Genomic DNA, 21,798 nt, shown 5'->3' on the forward strand with positions numbered 1-21,798 from the left:
CAAGTGGGCTGGGGGCTGGCTGTCTAGCATGGCTTTACCCCCGTGTCTGCTGGTTTGGCTGGATACCGGCATGTGAGGACAACTAGGCCACACATCTCTTATCTTCCAGTGAGCCAGCTGGGATTTTTCACATGGCAGGGATGGGGTTTCAAGACAGAGATCAAATGGTGTGCGTTGTCACTTCTGCTGCTTTCCATTGGCCAATGCAGGTCACAAGTGGGGAAATAGATGTCATCTCTTGGTGGGAGAAGCAGCAAAGTTGCAGAGGGCATGGATACAAGGAATGAAAAACAGGCCATTTTGGCAATCTTCTACAACAGGAAGTTATTTTTTATTTTTATGCTTTGAGGATTGATTTCATAAAAATTTAAAACAGGTACAACAAGAGAGTCTATATACAAAGTTAAAAAAGAAATGTCAAATTGAGAAAGATATGAGTAGCATATTATATGGCAGATAAAATATTCCCATTAAACAATAAAAAAGACAATATTCTGATCTAAAAATAAGCAATTTTCCAAAATGGTAATAAATTCTCTAAAAGAAGAACACAAACATGCAATCAACGTGTAAAAAAATGTAGTCTCACTAGTAACCTTAAAAAGCAAATTTAGAGAAAAAAAGATCATCACTGAAATGACTGGCAAACATGAAAATGATTCAAAGCATTAAGAGTTGCAAGCATGCAAAGAAATGGCCTTTCATATTCCATTAGGGGTATAAATTCATATACTTTTCTGGAAGACAACTGCCAATATATAAAAAAATATATTTGGCATATGAGTATTCTGCATCCCAGAAGGGATATTTCTTAAGAGAATGATTGGGCAATTGTTCATAACAACTGAAAACAACCTAAAAATCTAGCAGGAGAGAACACGATACCTAAATTTTGGCGGCATGTCCATGCAATGCAATGATGTGTGTCTTCGTCCATTCAAGGTTGCTGTAACAAAATACCAGAGACTGGGTAACCTATAAACCACAGAAATTTACTTCTCACCATTCTGGAGGCTGGAAGTCTGAGATCAGGGTGCCAGCACGGTCAAGTGAGTGCTCTCTTCCTGGTGGCAGACTTCTTGTTGTGTCTTCACACGGCAGAAAGGGCTCAGGAGCTCTGTAGGGGTCTCTCTCATAAAGGCTCTAATCCCATTCCTGAGGGCTCCACCTTCATGACCTACACACCTCCCCCGAAACCCCACCTCCTCGTACCATCACCTTAGGTGTTAGGACTTCAACATATGAATTTGTAGTGGACACAAACATTCAGACCATAGCAATGGTCAACCATTAAAAAGAATGGGATAGATCTACACGATCTGTTGGATAAAGACACCATGACACATTGTTGAGTGATAAAAAAATGACAATATGTATCATATGATCCTATTTCAGTGAAGGCCACCTTGTCTCAACCTCCAGGATTCTACCCATGCTATTCCTTTTGACTGGAAATATTTTTCTCAACCACCCACGATTTAAAACACAACATGAGAATCTATCCTGAGCAGCCCCCAGATGACACATTTTCCCTGCCAGGCGAATTGACAATCTCCTCCTTTGTACTCCCTGTACCAGGGTGCAATTCCACAAAAGTGTTTTGTATTTATCTTTCTACTACCCAATCTACTTCTTCCTCCCCTGCCCCACCCCCCCACCACACACACACTCTGGATTTGGCTTTAAGAGGATGAGAAATAAATAGTAAGAAATTTTGTTAATAGAGGAGACTGGGGTTAATAATGTTAGAAATTTTTGATCAGTGTTAAAAGAGACTAGGGTAGGCAGGGAATACCTTCAGTTTTTGTTTGGATTTTTTGTTTGCTTGTTTGGTGGGGTTTTTCCTTTGTTTTATGTGGGAATCATACCCTAGCCTGGGAGTGGGGTAGGGACCTCCCAGCTGAAGGCCTGACTGAGCGCTGGGACCTCCCAGCATGTTAGTCTGCAGGAGGCAGGCCTGCAGGATGCTGCGGTGTGGTCACAAGTCCACTCACCTGTTGTATAGGTCTGAGCCCCTTCAGAACATAAATGGATTTATCTGGCACATGACCTTTATTTATTTTTATTTATATGAGTTAGTCTACTGAGGCTTTATTGAAATTCCCACATAAAAATTAGAAGACACAGAATTTGAGAGAAAAGGAGTCTGTTTGCTTGAACTATGCCCAGAAAGGTGGAGTGGAAAGAAAGTTAAAATTCCATGGGAATAGAGAGAATATGTTTTCTGCCTCCCAGAAAGCATGATTGAAAAAGAAGAGATCATTTTTGTGAGATGAGGTCATTTTGTGTGAAAGAAAGGAAGGAAGGAAGGAAGGAAGGAAGCGAGGGAGGGGAAAAAGAAAGAAAGAAAGAAAGGAAGGAAGAAAGAGAGGAAGAGAGAGAGAGAGGGAAGGAGGGAGGGAGGGAGGGAGGAAGGAAGGAAGGGAGAGAAAAATGAAAAGGGCCACACTACTTAGGGAAAAATTACACTTCATTCACTATATGTCAAAGTACAGAATTCTTGGTGCATTACAATATACATGCTTGTCTAGATTTTGAGTCAAAATATGTGTATTTACATTTTGTAAAAGTGTAACCATCTAGTAGTATTCTTTCCATATGCCTTCCACCTTGAAACACAATGTATGTAATGATTAAATTTTAAACCATGTATTTCTCTCTTCTCGCACTAGTGCAAATCCAAGAAAATACAGTTAAGTGACTTTTTAAAAGTGCAATCATGTAGGAATTTGTGTCAATTTCCAGACATGAAACAATATTTTAAAGCCACTAAAGGCAGAATACCTATCCAATATGGCACTGGTTTGGATGACAATTAGAATAATGACAATATATGTCAACCCTACAGTCTTTACTTGGTATAAAAATTACAGAAAACTCACAACTAAAACTATGCCAGCATTCTTTAAATTTTCTGAAAGCGTGAGATTTCATCTTAACCCAGGAATGAACTCCTCCAGTGAAAGCTCCTCCAATCTTACACATCAATGTAAGCTCACTGGGTTACTTACAAAATAGGTACATTTTACAGTTAAATGTTACAGATTAGCTTTTGGCTTTCTGCTTTTAATGACTCCCAAAGCATGAAGTTGGGCTGTTTTTTCTTCCCTAAATCCATATTTCCTTTTTTTAAATTTATTTTATTGAAGTATAGTTGATTTACAATGTTGTGTTAATTTCTGCTGTACAACAAAATGATTCAGTTACAAGTATGTATACATTCTTTTTTATGTTCTTTTCCATCATGGTTTATTACAGGATATTGAATATAGTTCCCTGTGCTATACAGTAGGACCTTGTTGTTTATCCATTCTGTATATAATAGTTTGCATCTGCAAATCCCAAACTCTCAATCCAACCCTCCCCCAACACCCCCTCGGCAACCAAGTCTGTTCTCTACATCTATGAGTCTGTTTCCATTTTGTAGATAAGTTCATTTGTGTCATATTTAGATTCCACATATAAGTGGTATCATATGGTATTTGTCTTTCTCTTTCTGACTTACTTCATTTAGTATGATATTCTCTAGGTCCATCTATGTTGCTGCAAATGGCATTATTTCATTCCCTTGTATGGTTGAGTAGTATTCTATTGTACATATGTGCCCCATCTTCTTTAACCATTCATCTGTGGAAGGACATTGTTTCCATGTCTTGGCTGTTGTAAATAGTGCTGCTATGAACATTGGGGAGCATATATCTTTTCAAATTATAGTTTTCTCTGTAAATCCATATTTTCTGAATATTTCTTCTGAGTGTTCTCTTAGGACTCAATCCATGTGGAAGGGACAGAAGCTGGAGGTTTTGAAAGAAATGGAACTGGCATCGAGTCTATCACCTTCTATTGATCCATGATAAAAGAAGACTGCTCGGGCTTCCCTGGTGGCGCAGTGGTTAAGAGTCCGCATGCCGATGCGGGGGACGCGGGTTCGTGCCCCGGTCCGGGAGGATCCCACATGCCGCGGAGCGGGTGGGCCCGTGAGCCATGGCCGCTGAGCCTGCGCGTCCGGAGCCTGTGCTCCGCAATGGGAGAGGCCACAACAGTGAGAGGCCCGCGTACCTCAAAAAAAACAACAAAAAAAGAGAAGACTGCTCCTTATTCTTCAGTTGAGAAATATCCTCAAACAGCAGAACAGGGGTCACAAACGCGTCCAGCTTCACAAAGATCTTGCACCATTCTGCTGCCTCTTCTTGGAGATGTGTGCAAAAAGCATCTTCAGCCTCAGTCAATCTGACAAACTCAGCTGCTTGGGAAGTTTTAAGGACCGAGACCGAGTCCTTTTAGAAATTTCTCATCGATGGGGACTTCAAAAGCCCCCACGGCCATGAACTTCCCTTCGAGGTCTGATAGGTTTCGCAGAGGAGTATGCCACCGTCTTGCAGATTTTCTCCCTTTGCTTTGTTAAAACTGTCCTCGTTGTGCAGGTACCACAGCACGGAAATAACACGTGCTACACTTTCTATCACATTTGCATCAACTGCTTGTCCTTTCCCAGGCTGGGCACATTCAGAAAGAGCCATCACAACACCCATTGCCCCAAGAACCCCGGAGATTGAGGAAGCCAGGAAATTGGGTGATGGTATGGGTTTTCTTTTCTTTTTTTTTTTTTTTTCGGTACGCGGGCCTCTCACTGTTGTGGCCTCTCCTGCTGCGGAGCACAGGCTCCGGACGCGCAGGCTCAGCCGCCATGGCTCACGGGCCCAGCCGCTCCGCGGCATGTGGGATCTTCCCAGACCGGGGCACGAACCCGCGTCCCCCGCATCGGCATGCGGACTCACAACCACTGCGCCACCAGGGAAGCCCGGTTTCTTGTTTTTCTGACCAAATTTTGACAACACACCAGATAAAGCCAAATAGTTAACATCGTGCTTGCACTGAGAATACCTACTGGATAAATTCATTCCAGTAGAAATTACAGCATAGTTGAATCTCAGATTCTTCTGTAATATGTCCTCCTTTTCAAATATGAAAAGTTTGCCCTTTCCTCAGAGCCCTTTTGGGGAAAGGATCAATAAACACATCAGTCTGAAGACAGATTTTTCTCAAGGATGCCTCACCTTCTGGAATTTTCAGGTTTAGAGCCAGTGACTGCTTACATCGATTCACAAACTCAAACATGTCTTTTTGGTCCCAAGCCATGTGAAACACCTTGGCTCCGAAGTTAGCTAGAATCATGCCACAGATGGAAGATGGAAATTTTCCAGCCAACTCTAATACTAGCACTATGCTCCAGGCCATGTCAGCTTTACACACAGAAAACTGGGAATATCTGGGATGCGCCTGAAACTTTGTTTTTAAATGTAAGCTCAGGACTTTCTGGGGACACACTAGAAAAAAGCCCCATCCATCAGAAAGTCAATGAATAACTTTTAAAATTTATTGGCTGTCTTCCATCTTCCACTGCTTTTGTAGCCCATCTCCTTTAAACTATTAAGTATAATTACTAAATAAAGGCAAGTATTTCTTTCCTTAAGATCCTTATTTGAAATTGTTCTACAGGATTAAAAATAGTCACATAAGTGGCCCTTTTCTAGGATCACAATAATTCTTTATCAGTCAGAAGCGTAAAGATAAATCAGATAGAAGGGAAGCCTTTTATTGGCTAAAAGCAACCACTGGCTCCCTTTGCAGGGATGTGACCCTCTGAGAAGGTTAGTATCTGGTAATGGGCACTGCAGTAAGAGAGAAACACAGCACAAAACTTCTTCCCCTACCAGTGCCAGCAGCCCGGGAGTGTAAAAATTTGAAAATGCTCATATGTTCTCCAATTGGCAGGAATATGCAAAGAAAAATGTGCTGCTATTGAGGTTTGTCAAGTCAATTTCTGCTTAGTGAAAAGTTGGAATCTATCTGAAGAATAACAATTTAGTTATTATTGTTAGGGTTCTAAGCACTAGTGATATGTTTAGACTTCTGAAGTGGCCCCAGAATCCTGGATTTTGTGGGGAAGAGGAGAAGTGAGTCTGCTCCATCAGTCAGAAAGTAGACAGTGTCAGCAGAGGCTGCCGGGAAGAGTCAGGAGGATGCTCAGGGAGGTGACTTCTTGAGTCTCCCAGTTCCTAGCAGGAGATACACTGGATGAAGGTGATGGCCACCGTAAAGTCTTGCCCAGATTTGGGAAGGGCCAAGACTCTAATTTCCCAACTACATCTCCCTGGATTCACAACAAACTTACCATACTTTCTTAGAAGGTTGCAAAATCTGCCTTCAGGCAAGCCAGTTTGGTATTTTGTGGGAACATTATCTTCCTCTGCCACAGGTTATTCAACAATGAGGTGTCTTTGTCCCCACACAGTCCCCCTGCAATGACATTATGGTGGCCCCTCTGTAACAGGTATAATCCATTCCAGGCAGAGAAGGGACTGAGCTCAGAAGGACTGATTTATCAGCGTCACAGAGGCAAATCTAGAACTACTCCTCCCAGTAGTTTATTTAGAAATTACCCTATTAAGACTGTCTTTGCATATAGACGCTACCAAACGTAAAACAGATAGCTAGTGGGAAGCAGCCGCATAGCACAGGGAGATCAGCTTTGTGACCACCTAGGGGGTGGGATAGGGAAGGTGGGAAGGAGGGAGATGCAAGAGGGAAGAGATATGGGAACATATGTATATGTATAACTGATTCACTTTGTTATAAAGCAGAAACTAACACACCATTGTAAAGCAATTATACTCCAATAAAGATGTAAAAAAAAAAAGACTGTCTTTGAGTTGTTTCTGAATGATGATAAACAATGAGAAGAGAACTTGCAAAATACAAGTCTAAATGTCCTCATTTTATCCCTTGTATTGATAAACAGTTTGAGAGTCATGGCCACAAATGAACTTCTTTCATATCTCTTGCATGATAGGCATAGAATCTCAAAAGTTTTAAGTTCTAAAGGGTCTTTACAATATACGGACAAAACCAGAAATGACCTTTGTATAATGACCTTTGCTATTCATTGTAAAACTATCTGTAAAAGCAAGAGGCTGAAAATAACCTAAGTCTCATTAATAAGGAACTGCTTAAAATGGAACATCTATGCAATGGAGTACTATGCAGCCATAAAGAAGAATGAAGATCTCTATAGATGGCAATGGAGTGATCTCCACATAAATGAAGTTCAAGAGCTAGATGCAGAACAACATGCTAATACACCAACTTTTATCAAAGAACGGCGGGGGGAATAAAAATGGTTGTAAACATTTGCTTATACATTTTTTTTAAAGTAATGGCAGGATGAAACAAAGACTAACAAAGATGTAAAATATCTCAATAATTTTTTATATTGATTATATGTTGAAATGCTAATATTGGGAGTATATTGAGTTAAACAAAATATATTATTAAAATTAATCCCATCCATTTCCTTTTCTTTTCCTTTAATGTGGCTACTAGGAAGTTTAATTATATATGTGGCTTTCATATTTCTATTGGGCAGCAGAGATTTGGAGGCTGTGCCCTTCATCACTATATACAGTACTTCTCCAACAAAAAGGACATTGAATCTCGGGTGAGAAGGTATTGGTTATATGAGTTAATAGGAATATTTAAGAGAATTTCCTGGTGGTCCAGCAGTTACGACTCTGCACTCTCACTGCTGAGGGCCCAAGTTCGATCCCTGGTCAGGGAAATAAAATCCCACAAGCCAAAAAAACAAAAACAAACCCTCAATGGTGTAAAACAAAAATGATTTATAAAAGAAAAAAAAGAATATTTGAAACAAAAATCTGATATTCTAATAGGTTATCTCACTCTTCCTAGATCTACTTAGTCCCCAAACTAGACTTACAGAGTCACACTCTTCTAAAATAGAAATCAGGAGTTGTGAATCAGAAAAATAAAAACCGTGAATGAAAGAGCTACTTCTTCTTCAGAACTGAGAATTTATGTTTAATGGTATTAGACTTGACAATGCAGCTTTCAACCCCCACAGAAATTTGAATCTGGGAGAAAATGGACATACCTGCTGATATGAGTTCAGCAAATTTTGTTTATGAATGCAAGCCCGTGGGGCACCCACTGTCCACACGCGCTGAATGTCATCTATAGATGAACCCACTCTCTGTTACTAATGTCGTCATCAGGAAAAATACAGGAAGGTATCAATCACTGCTAATGGCAAAAATTAGGGAGGTTCATCTAAACACCAGGATTTTCCCTAAAAAGTGATCATTCCTATATTTATCTAAATATGTTTGACGCTTTTTTTTTGGTTAGGTTTTTTCTTTTGTATGTAGCTTTTGTTTGATTATAAAAATAACATAAACTCACCCGAAATTCTTATAAAATACTAAAAAGTATTTTTAAAAATTCTTAGGGCTTTCCTGATGGCGCAGTGGTTGAGAGTCCGCCTGCCGATGCAGGGGACACGGGCTCGTGCCCCGGTCTTGGAAGATCCCACATGCCGCGGAGCGGCTAGGCCCGGGAGCCATGGCCGCTGAGCCTGCGCGTCCGGAGCCTGTGCTCCGCAACGGGAGAGGCCACAACAGTGAGAGGCCCGCGTACCGCAAAAAAAAAAAAAAAAAAAAAAATTCTTAAAGTCTACCACCCAGCCTCTGTTAACATTTAGAAATATTTTCTTCTAGGTAATTTGCTCTGCATACTGTAGGATACAGAATCCCATAATTTTTTAAATAAAAATGGTATTATGTCACACATTCTGCTTTATATTTTGTCCTTATGCTCAATAATATGTTGTGGATATCTTTTCATGACGTTAAATTTTAATCCTACATCACAACTTTAGTAGTTGTATACTATTTATGGAACCAATCACCTTTATTTAAAGTCTCTTGTATTTGGACTAATTCCATTTTCTTTCTTGTTATAAACAACACTACGATGAATATCCTTTTACATTGGCATTTTCTTATTCTCTCAAGTAAAATTACTGTATGAATTTTACTGTTTTAAGACTGGATATAATTGCTTCCCAGAAAATTTTAACAATTATACCAGTAGGATATGTTTGTTTTCTAACACTTTTACCAAAATTAGATATTTTTATACTTTGGATAGACAGCGAATGGTATAAAATTGCTGCTTCTCAACATTTGTTGACCTATAAATGACCATTTCACATGGCTAAACCTAACAACAGAAATTTCTATAAACACATTGTATTAACTTACTTTTACATGTCATATTTTGTTAATGTAAAGAAAGTAATTCAATCAGTCCCCAAAGTCTCCCAGATTAACCTTCTTAAGCACCACCAACTCAACTCTCCTCTCAGCTCTAAAAACCCTGACCCCTCACTGTTACCAGGGTGAGGTACCTATTGGTCGACAAAGCTGGCCATGTCGTCCTCTGATAAAGACTCTTCAGTGTCTCCTTGGGATATGGTGGTGCCACATCTGCTGAAATGAGAAAAAATGGGGAGGATCACGCTGGAGGTGGGAGAATGAAATCAAAAGGTCCATTTTGGATGTGGTAAGTTTGAAACAGTGTGAAATATCCAAGCAGACATGTCAAATAGCCCTTTAGGTATATGATCCCAGAGTTCAGAGCAGAAGTCTTAGCTGAACATAAAAATTTGGGTAACGTCAGTCTAGGAATGGCGTTTATACCTATAAATATACCTCCCCCTGCAGAGCAGTGTGAGTGACTTCATCCTAAGCAGGATGATGAAACGCTTTCTCCCAGACTGTCAAAAAGCATAATTTATTAAGGAACGTTTATGTGCGCAGAGGAAAGAGAATGTGTGTCTCCTTCCCACCCTGACGGAGACACAGCAAAAGGAATCGCAAAGATCAGTTAAGAAGTTGGCTAAATTTGCAAGAAAAATCCTTTAAGGAATGTTCCTCTTTTTCAATCTTTGTCACTACTTCATCTTAAGAGCCTCTGTTTGTTGTTTAAGTTGGTTTGGAAGTGACTCCACCCTGATTTATGAGAGGTGAGGCAATGCTATGTATTGGGAAATGGAAAAGTTTCTAACTGGAGAGTCAATGTGAATTCTCCACCACCCTTTCCCAGCACCATGGCTTTGGACATTCTTAACTTCTCTGCATCTCCTCACTTGTAAATTCAGGATAACAATGCCTATTCTTGTGAGAGTTAGAGAGTTCGCAGCATAACCCACAGCAGACCCTCAGTGACTGTCTACTGTTGTTATGACTGAGAAAGGTATAAAACACTTTTCAGCACAGAGTTTTTCACCTGGAATATGGCAGCACATTTGTGTGTCATCAATGGCTAGTTTATATGTCTGCACTCAGCCTGGAAGTAAAGCGGTGAAGGACACAGGGGATGGATGGAGAGCTTGCCACGTGTCAGGGGGGCTGAATATTTCCTAAGGGGTCTCCACCATGTCTGCATCCACCATCCATACTGATAACTTCTTTCTCTGCTGTTGAGATTCAAGACAATCTAGGGACACTAGAAGGAAACATGTATGTGTGCTAGTGATGGAATGAGAAAAAGGCTTAACCTTTGTCTCCTGGTGCCTGGTAGTGAGGAAGAACTGCACATGTGAAAGCATCTGGTCCCCCCAAGTGAGTATCAAAAAAAACCTTGCCATTTGGTGGTGAGGGTTACAAGTGATTCTGCACTTTGGAGCGGAGGCTCAACTATTTTCCCTCCCTTTGTTCTAGAAGGAAACCTATGTTGTCTTTGTCATGAGGGTATTAGGCAAGAATGTGCTGTATTCTTGGGAAAAACTTAAATCAGGGAAATGGTCTAAACACAGGTGTTTCAGGCAGTGAGTGTTGACATGTGGGCAGAGCTAGAAATCTGCAGAGATTAGGAAGATGCTGAGTATCCCCTCCAGCTCTGACTGGAACTGAGGAGGGACAGAGACTCAGGACAGGGACAAGGGACTCCCATTGGAGAGTCCGCTTTAGAGAAAGATAGCCAGTAGGAGACTCCCAGGGGAAGCCAACTCATGGATTTTGGGAGTGACATCTGATTTTGACTTGTTTTTCTTTTCACCAGTTTTACTACCACGACCACCATCAACAGTCATAATAATAAAGGCTAACACTTTTAAAGTGCTGTTCTAAGCACTTTACATAAATGAGCACACATAATCCTCACAACTCTAGGCAGAAAGTACTTTTTTGTGTGTGTGGTATGCGGGCCTCTCACTGTTGTGGCCTCTCCCGTTGCGGAGCACAGGCTCCGGACGCGCAGGCTCAGCGGCCATGGCTCACGGGCCCAGCCGCTCCGCGGCACGTGGGATCCTCCTGGACCGGGGCACGAACCTGTGTCCCCTGCATCGGCAGGCGGACTCTCAACCACTGCGCCACCAGGGAAACCCAAGAAAAAGGATTTTTGAAAGGTATTGAGGGTCCAACTTGGGAGGAGACCAGGAGTTTGTAGTGGATCCAACATAATCTGTTGTGTGATTTGCTCTAGCTATAGTCAGCAGCATTAGTGACAGATTATCAGACTGATCCAGGGTTTTGCTGGGCTGGGCAAGGGAAGAATAGGGGTTTAATGAGCTGAGAATGTTTGTGAGAAAATGTGGTTTAGGGGATCAGTCATGTGGTCCTAGTTGGATCAAGAAGTTAGACCAGGAAAGGGCTGCAAGGTTGGGAGAAGTGAAGGCATGTGTAGCAGGTATAGTCAAGAGCCGGTGGAAGAGGGACCTAGCTGAGAGAATGTGAGGTTTTGGCCAGAGATGGGGACATTAGAGCTTAAGATTTCAGAGGTGAAACCATTCTGGGTGATGACAAGGCCTGGGCGTTGGAGATACAAGTAAGTAGGAGAAATGGAAAGAAGAAATCTCTGGAGAGAAGGATATTAAGACCCTGAGGATGGAGCTCTGTGTGTGCTGTTCACATGGACACTGCAGTGACCCAAGACTTGGTGGCAGGACAGGAGACACAGAGGAAGGCTATGGTCTTCATGCCCAATTCCTGTGGGAAGATGCGGAGTGACCAGTATGTCAACAGAGGGCAGGGATGAGCCAGGTGGCATGAGCCATCAAGGAGGCAGCCTTAGCTATGGAAAAGGGAGAAGCCTTGTGGTTAAGGGCACAGGTTTTGGAGCTAAATAAACATGATTCCAATCCCAGTTCTGCCACTTAGAAGTTGTGGGACTTGGGCCAAGTTGCATAGTCTTGTGGTTCTTGGTTTTCTCATCCACAAAGTCGGGATAATAATACCTATTCTGAGAGCCAAAGAGTAGAGTGCACAGCACAGTACTGACACATGATAAGACCTGATATAAGGCTGCTTCTCTCTGCCTGGAATGCCCTTATTTCCTCATTTATTGAAATTCCTACTTTTCTATTAGGAAAACAGCAACTCAACACCATGCAGTTTTCTGTATTCCCTGAGGTCAAACTGCTCTTTCTTCTCGCTAAATCCCATAGAAAGTTTTGGGCTTTTCTCCTGCAGCTATAATTCTTATAGTTCTCTACATTATAGTTCTTTTTGGACGTGTCTTTTACCTCTACTAGATTACAAACTTACGGAGAGAGGGAATAATGGCTTGCTTGTTAGTGTTTCAACCAAATGAGCAATAAAATTTGTTGAATTTTTCCCATTTCCTTCTCAACATTATTCTAATAACTTAAATTAAAATTACATTATAAAGCCTTATAATTGATCAGAAGAAAGAAAACCTTTTAAAATTGATAACAAAAAATCTTGGTACCAGAAACTCTAAACGCAAAGCCTAGAGACTTGAAGAGAAAGATTGTGAGATCATGCCCACAATTTATATAGCATTTAGTAGTTCTGGGGTCAAAAGATTTCATGTGAAAGAGTCAGTCATTCATAACCTTAACTGACAGTAAATATGTGTTCTAAAATCAGTGTATCATAATTCACCACGTATGTCATATTTTAAGCCAATGCTTTCACTTGTTTTCCACTGTACCTTAAGCCATATAGAAATCTCCATTCGTTTCAGGCAATGGAGACATTAAAGAATTTTATTGTCTCACCAGGATATGCAAGAATACCCTGAAAGACAGACATCAAACCCAAACCGTCATTAAAATCTCTTCAACAGTAAGTATATGGCTGCACAAGGAAGACTCTTTCCCCCTCTAAGTACATGAAAACGAAGTAAAGGAAGGAACTACTGATACTCACAACATGGATGAATCTCAGAAGCAGTGTGTTGAACAATGGAGCCAGACACAAAGAGTATAAGCAGTTACGACTGCATTTATGTAAGATTCTAGTAAGGCAAAGCTAGTCTCCAGCGACAGAAAGCATTGCTTGTTTGGGGGCTGGAGAACGATTGCCGAGGGGCGAATGAACATTTGGGGATGCTAGAAGTGACCTATACCTCGATAGGAGTGTGGGTGACCTGGGTATGTGCATTTGTCAAAATTCATAGAGCTGTACATTGAAAATGAGTGCATTTTATTTTAAATAAGTTATACCTCCATAAAGGTGACTTTGTTGTTGTTGTTTGACCATGGCGCACAGCTTACAGGATCTTAGTTTCCCTGATGAGGGATGGAACCTGGTCTACCACAATGAAAGCGTCGAGTCCTTACCACTGGACTACCAGGGAACAATAAAGGTGATTTTAAAATAAATTTTAAACTCTAATATAAATCAGATTCATCTGACCAATTCTGTACGCACCAGGACACTTTTGAGAGCTGGTGTTATCAGCAATGTTTCTAGATAGTTGATGGGATGGAGGAGGCTTACAATGGATTAATTAAGAGGTGCTAAAATGTTTGTTTTAAGCAGTCATAGCAACAAAATAGAAGGTTTTTTCCGAGAGTGGAATTCTCCTTTCTCTTCTTGTTGGATCAAAAGAGATGGAGGAAGCAAACCACCAAGAATGGATCAAGGCTTTGCCTTGAGAAGGTCACACATACGGGTCCTTCCTGATTCATGGCAAGCACAGGCCGATGGAAGGCTTCTGTGAGTGCTTTGAGAGCAAAGTCGCATGCAGGACCCACACGTTCAGGAGCTAGGAACGAATCCCAGGACATTCTCTAACGCGTTAAACACACTTAAGAGTGGTTTTACTGAGCAGTGATTGATAACAGCTGAAAATTAGAAAGCTCCTTCATAACTTATCTTTGATGGGTGTTTCTTAAAATTCTTTTACACATGGATCATCTAGCTAAATATAATTAGAAACATTATCAAGTTTTGTACTTAGTTGTTTCAACAAAGTTTTGTTGTTTTTTTTAAATCATATCTCATCGGTGGAAAAATTCTCCAGTCCTGTGTCTGGAAGGAATCCATCTGTTTGGACCAGAAGGCTTGGCCCAGGCACCACCAAGAGTTGCAAACCAAATGATATAGACCAGGGTGGAGAGGTTTTGGAAAGCTAACCTGGCAGGCTTTAATCAAGAAAAGATAATCACCAAACACATATCTGGCATTTTATAAAATGCTGTTTTCTGTGCTCCTCCAATGGGTCTCATTTGTCTTTTATTAATTTTGTCTCCCAAACTAGGGGGCAGGGATCCTAGTTCATGGCTCTCAGGATACTTACCATACTCAAATTTGGCCCCCGGTCCCATAGGGCTTTCTTTCTAATGAGTATTTTTTTCGTGGTCTTGACTCAGGCCCCCTACCTGAAGCTTAAAGCTTGTCCCCACTTACCTGGCTCCAACCTATGTTGGTTTCTAACATCCTGAGTACACACGTCTCCTTGGCTAACCCAGCCCTAGGACTCCAAATTTCTGCACAGTCCCCTGATAGGCATGTACCCCACCTCATCTTGCTCACCCCCAGCCAGATGGCCTGAGGCCCCATGGATTTTCCTTGATGCTGCTACTACCTCCTGTATGCATCTTCATTCTCTAAAGAGATTTTGCTGTGGTAGTCAGCAGAAACAGGGAAGGTAAGTTCCTTGTGGACCGATGCAGGTGTACCTAGTTGCAAACACCAGGAGGTGTCCCCGAATACAAACATACCGATTTAATTCTTTTAAAAAAGTGCTTCCATCTGAGCGTAACAAGTGTCTGTGACCTTACCTATATCTGGCATCCACACCCAAGTGGGTTTGGTGATTCTCTACATCCCAGGAGTCCCCATTGTGAACTGAATCACTCCGGGCAATTACATTCCTGCTTCCAGCGGGCACAGGAGATTTGGACTTGGGACAGCACTCAAGTCCCCCCACAATATAAAGAAGTTACACCTGGATTTTCTTTTTTCAGAAAGGAACTTTCTCTTTCCTAATGGAATTTATTCAGAAAATTGATGCTGATTCTCAATTCTATACTGTCAGTCCTACACTACAAAGCATATGTAGTCAATTTCTTTCCCCCAAATGCTCATTTCCACTAATTCTAAAGACTTGAGTAGTTGATACACATTCTGAGAGAAGTGTTGAATACATCGTCCCTGTTAAAGATGTTTTCTTTCTATAAAAGTTAGAGAACATCAGGGCTTCCCTGGTGGGGCAGTGGTTGAGAGTCTGCCTGCCGATGCAGGAGACGCGGGTTTGTGCCCCGGTCCGGGAAGATCCCACATGCCGCGGAGCGGCTGGGCCCGTGAGCCATGGCCGCTGAGCCTGCGCATCCGGAGCCTGTGCTCCGCAGCGGGAGAGGCCACAATGGTGTAAAAGTTAGAGAACATCAAATAATTCTTCTTGCTCTATTAAGAATGACACATAAAATGCAGCCCTGAAATAACTGCTATTTTAGAATGGAAGAGACAATCTAGAATTCTCTGGTTCCCAAATACAGTTGGGAGGCAGAAATAAAGTGGGAAAATCTCAAAAAAGATCAGGATTATTTCTTTATAATGTTTGACAATGAGCAAATGCTTACAAAGAGAGATCAGCAGAAATTCATCATAAGGGCAGAGACCTTTGCCATATCATTTAAACCATAATATTTGGTGATTATTTCGTAGGATGGAAGACTTTGAGTGAGATGTCACATCATTTTATGATTATCTTGGTTAGCAGACATAAAACAAGAAAGCAGAGTCCGAAACAGTCATTGTAACCTCCCACTTCCTCTAGCGGAGGACGTTTAATGGATTTTTCGTGGGGTTTTTAGAGACCAGTTTGGCCATTTTCATCAGTTCACTTTACATGCAATTCACCACAAACTTGACAGACGGGAAAGCTGCACAGCTGCTTAGCAGAGTAGGAAAGAGAAAATATTTCTCTCTCCATGTGAGATGGCGAAAGCATGTGATCGTTCTGAAAGAAAAGCGACTTTCAGTTGTTTCTGTTGTCTCTCCAAGGAAGGAAGCGTGAGTATAGGGGATTGAAATAAATGCAGAGCCAAATAAGTTAGAATAGTTTCAAAGATTTTTCTGTCTCTATTCAAATGAGGTCGTACCTTAGGTTCTAGGATTTGCCATTTCTGGTTACCACGAAAATTTCCATACATGCACAGAGCCTTGTTTAATCCAATTCAGGTCTTGGGGTCTGACAAAGGCTACAAGTGACACCTTTTAGAAAAACATGATTATCATCTCTCAAATATTAGGACTGTAAATGGAAAGTACCCATTTTCCTTAATAATCCTACATGGCCCTCATATTCTCTATACACTGTCCTTTCAGCCGCTACATCCATAAAGGAGAGCTAGAGGCTGTGAACTTAGTCCTGAACTGTTGTCCTTGATCCAAACTGCTCTGACCTTCTCTCATCCTCCAGCCCTGGCTGCATCTTCTCACCCTTTCCATTCTCACTTTATCCTTCTAATTTGACCCTCGACATAATTTTCCTACCCATGTCTTGTCTCCTCCCAACAGCAATTCTGTTTCTCCATCACTGGTGCCTTCCCTCAAGAAGCACTCCTTCCAAACTGCCTTTGCTGTAGATCTTCCTGTCCCAGGTTTATTATTGCCTTTTCTGCAGAAATCAATCAAAACAAATGGTAAAAATGTATGTATATGCTTATTCTGATCTTTTCTGGAAGCAATGAGTACAGTTTATTCACTGTAGCATTTCAAGCGTGGAGAAAATTACATAGACTAGAACATTCGTTCTGTTTTTCCAGCACCCTTCCTAGTAATGTTTACTATTTGGCTGTTTGTTCTGGTTCCAGAGTTCAATGGGTTGAACATTCCATCGGGGACTCCTAAACCCTTTCCTAGGTTGTGACAATTATTTCAGCACTTATCACTTGTGAGACAGAGTCATTTCCCTGCACGGATTTGCACATACCCACATGCAAACTCAACATTGCTCTTCCGGCCACTCTGTGAGTCTCTGGTGATCTTTCGGTTCACTAACATCAGATCAACATTGGACTCTATAAACATGATTAGTACCATCTGCAGACTTTGAAAATTCATTGTGCACTTTCTCTTTTATTTCTAATAAATATATGAAGAAGCCTTAGGTTCTGTTCCAATCTCATTTTGATTTTGAAAATCTAGCTTGTGCTTAGAAAAGATTCCAGTCATTTGGTCAACTAGTCAATCAACCAGACTTTGTCGAGAATGAGTATTAACGGGCAGGGGCTTGTGGACATCAGGAGAATATTTATGTCTGACCAGTTTGTCGAGACTGGAAGTTTGAGTCATAGTTTCTGGCTCACAGGGTTCCCCTGAGTGCCTGCCTAGGAATATAACTCACACTGACTGTTCAGCAGTCTTCTATGAAGAACAGTGTCCCTATAAAATTAAAGTTGCATAATTTGGTCAATAAATCCACGCTTTAATTCCACCCCTTCCTAACGGCTTAGCTTCACCTCTTCCGTTCATAGGTTACTATATCCTGTTTATCCACTTACCCATTTCAAAAACCAATTTGGGAGTTGGAACCTCCCTCCAGCTTTTCCTCCAAGGGTAATTCTGGAGAAGGGCACATTCTTCCTTGCCTTAAAAAGAAAGAAAAATCAGAAAATGAACAATTAGCAACACCAAGTGCCGGTACTGAGTAGCTTCTATTCTTCGAACAGCATCTTAGTATCATATTTGGATTCCCCTCAAAGGAGCTCTCCCTTTGCTTGGGAAGCTCATCTGATTTTGGGTTGTTCTTGACCTGGAACATTTTCAGAAGTTCTTCTTGCTTGAGCCAACCAAGCATGACCTCCAGCCTCCCGGAAGCCCCTGATGCTGCCGGGAGAGCTCTTTGTATTTTCTCAGAAGGCCTCTTACGTGTCCTCTCCAAGAACGTTTCTAATCGAATCTTCTCCTTCACAGGGAGTGAAGACAGCTGCAGGGTGAAGGAGAGGTTGAGACGGTGGGCTCAAGAGCCAGGTTGCCCGGTATGAGTCTGGGCTCTGTGAGATCTCGGGCAAATTAGTTCATCTATCTCCATGCTTCCCTTTCCTCTGCTTCAATGTGAAGATAATAATAGAAGAGCCCATCACACGGCTGTTCAGAGGATAAAATGGATGAAATGCCTAGAATAGTGTAGAACATAGCAAGTGTTAATAAGTACCAGTATTAGTATGATTTAGAAAAAATATATCTGCTGGAAAACCACTCAACTCTTGACACCAAACCTACAAACTAACTTGCATTTATTTAGATCCTGTCTTCTGCCCTCCTATTGTCAAAGGAGGGGTTCTTTTAGTCTGTCTAAGGTAAATTCCTCCCTCTGTATGTCAGATACACTCCATGACGCCCTGCTTCCTCAGGGACCTCATACATTGTTACCCCTCACCCTATTTCTCTCTTATATCTTAAATTCCACTCCCCTCTTTACTGTAATTTCTCTCCTCAGCATTGAATACACTCCAGACTTTCTCATTAAAAAAAAAATCTCTCTTAACTCCTACTCTTACTGTTACTTTAATGATTACCTTATCTCTCACCATCTCTGCAAAGATGAAATGCTTGGAAGAGTTAGTTTTCTCTACTCTACTCCGCGCTAGAGATAACTCATCACTTCCCATGATGCCTCAGCCCCTGACCTCTGGCTCACGGTTCTCTCCCTCCACTAAAACTGCTTTCAACCTTTCCTTCTCATTAGAGCCGCTGGACACTTTTCAGTCCTTATATTACTTGAACCCTTCACAGTATTCAACACTGCTGAGCACTCCCTTCCTACAGAAGTCTTTTCCCTTAGTGTCTCACACTCCACACTTCCTTAACTTTCCCTCATTCTCTCTAGTTGATTTTCTCATTTAAAACTGCTGATGCATTTCCTCTGTCTTAACTGGTATTCACTGAGCCTCTGTGGCTAATCTCTCTTCCTTTTCTATCAATATTTTCTTTGTAGTTAGTGCTTTTGGTGTTCTGTTTAAGACAAATTTTTTTACCCTGGGTTCACAAAGATATTATTCTATATTATCCTATTTTTTACCATTCGCATCTAAATCTCAATCCAGCTGGAACTCACTGGTTTCAGTATGCTGTGAGAAAGGGATCAATTTTACTTTTCTCCATGTGGATATCCAATTGACGCAGCATCATTTAATGGAAAACCATCATTTACCCACTGCTCTGTTGTGCCACCTTTGTGATAAATAAAGTATACATATGTTGAGTGTCTCTGTTCCTGGACTCTGTGTTCTCTTGTATGATCTTTTGAACTATAATTATGACAATAGCAACCTTTATAACAGGTCTTAACCAAAAGAGCAAGTTTCCTACATTTTTTTTTCATAAATTCTGTTTGGATATTTTAGTTGGAACTGGGATGGCACTGAATATATACATCAATTTGAAGAGGACTAATATCTTTACAATATTGACAACCCATGACTATAGCACATCCCCCGCCCCCATTTATTTAGGTTTCTTTAATTTATCTTCATAATGTTTCTTTATTTACCAGGAAGTTTTGCACATCTTTGTTGGATTTACTTCTAAGCATTTTAGATTTTTTGATACAGTTTAAATAGAATCTTTTAAATTATATTTTCTAGCTGTTTATTGCCGGTATATAGAAATGAAATTGATTTTTGTAGTTTGTCACAAGGTCCAGCTCATGCTAAACTCACTTAATTCTAATAATATATTTGTTGAATATTTTTTGATATCTACATAATCTGCATATAATCATATCATCAGTTTATTTCTTCTTTTTCAGTGCTTACACATTTTGTTTCTTTATCTTCTCTTAATACACTGGCTTGAACCTCCAGTAAAATGTTGAATAGAAACAATGACAATGGGTATATTTATTTACTTCTTTATTTAATATTATTTTTCTAATGTTTTCTCTAATATTATTTCTTTGGTTAATCCCAAAGACTAATCGTAGAATTACAGAATAGTCGAGATGGAATAAACCTTGAAGACCATCAGTTGAGATATCAAGAGATGGATTTAATTCCTCAATCACACGATGAGAGTGAACAGGGATCAGAACCCAGATATTCTGACTACTAGTTTAGTGTTTCTTTCCCTATAGCAAAAAGTCTTTCCTAGAAGGGAATACAATTAAGGTAATTCCCTTTTATCTCCTGAAGTTAAAGAGTGCTTGACGTTCAAAGCTCTTAGAGCTGAATAACTCTAAAGTGGGCTGTACCATTAACAAAGCCACCACATTCCAGACCAGAAACAGGGACACTTCACTGGCAAGCTCACCTCATTCCACTAAGAGCTTCAGGCCCATTTCACCTCCAGGGAGCTCCCAGCATAGGCACTGGCCCTATTCAATTTCTGAATCCCTAGTAATTTCACTGACCTTTCTCCCTGACCCTATGTCGATCCATCCTGGCACCATAAAAAGTGTTGGTGTTGAACAAAGCTATGTATAGACACCTACTCTCCTTCAGTCTGATTTCTCATGAGATCAAAGGAAATGATTTTGTTTACTTTCCTCTTTTCTCTTTGGAGTCAAACTCCTGGCAGAGCACAACCCAGTGAAACGTTTATGTGTCCTCGCGCCGTTGCCAATACCTTCAACTCTGTTGTCTCCTGGTCCTTTCCCTGGCCTCTGCCTGGTAAATCCCAACCCAATTTCAAAATCTGACTTCACTCTTCCTTACAACTGGTTGCTGAGCCATGCTGTCATTAAATGGTGTAATTAATTGATTTTAAGAGGCCACCTCAGAAGGCAAACACAGTGATTGACCTTTAAGTTTATAATCTAATTGAGGAGACAAGATGAACATATGTGGATTAAAGATCAGTAACTGATACTGTGCCTATAATATCTGTTAGCAAATAATCAACATACAAATAAACGGCTCCAACCAGTGGACGAGTTCAGGAGTATTTAATCCTGGTCCTCACAGCCCCGACTTCTCTATTTTAACTGCTCCCACATTCTCACAAGAGGTTCCCTCCTGTCGTTTCAGCTCTGCTTACTGGTTCTTTCTTTCCCCTCCCCCACCTGAGTCATTGAGGGAACTGTTTGCTTCGGGTATTCTTGGTTGGAACTTGGTATGCAATTTAGTTCAAGAAACAGTGGTTAGGAATGATGTCAATATTTTAGTCACATTACAGGTTAAATGGGCTTTTCTGAACTATTTATAACTATTTCTTTGGAAAAGCCGCTCTGAATACAAAACGACCTGCTTTCAAATGAAATTTCAAAACACAGACCCTTCTTTTAGTTCCCAATACTCAAATCTAAGCACTTGGGAAGTGTGCCCGGCCAGCACCACGACGCTCCCCTTCATCCGCAATGTTGATTGTCTTCTTATTGTGCAAAGACTAAATATGAACGTGTCAAGCAAGAAAGCATGACAGTCACGTGTTCTTTGTTTCCATGGAAACTAGCACTCTTCCACTCCTCATGGTCTTTCCTGTACAAAGACAAGAGGGTTAGAAACATTTCAGGAGAGCCAAAAATGGACTGCACATGCCTATGTACAACCTTAGCCCTCAAGTCTATAAAATGAATATGGTCATCATGGTTTGGACTCTTGGCCGAACCTGAGGAAGACAGCTTTTAGAATACATATTGTTTATAATTCTGAGGCTGCTGGATAATATAAGTGGCACCGGATCTCAGAAGGACAGATTCCCAGAGTGTTATACCGTAATGCTACTCAAAGTGTGGTCCACGGAT

The sequence above is a fragment of the Grampus griseus genome (assembly GCF_964374135.1).
Source record: "Grampus griseus genome assembly, chromosome: 13".
Taxonomy (NCBI): Eukaryota; Metazoa; Chordata; class Mammalia; order Artiodactyla; family Delphinidae; genus Grampus; species Grampus griseus.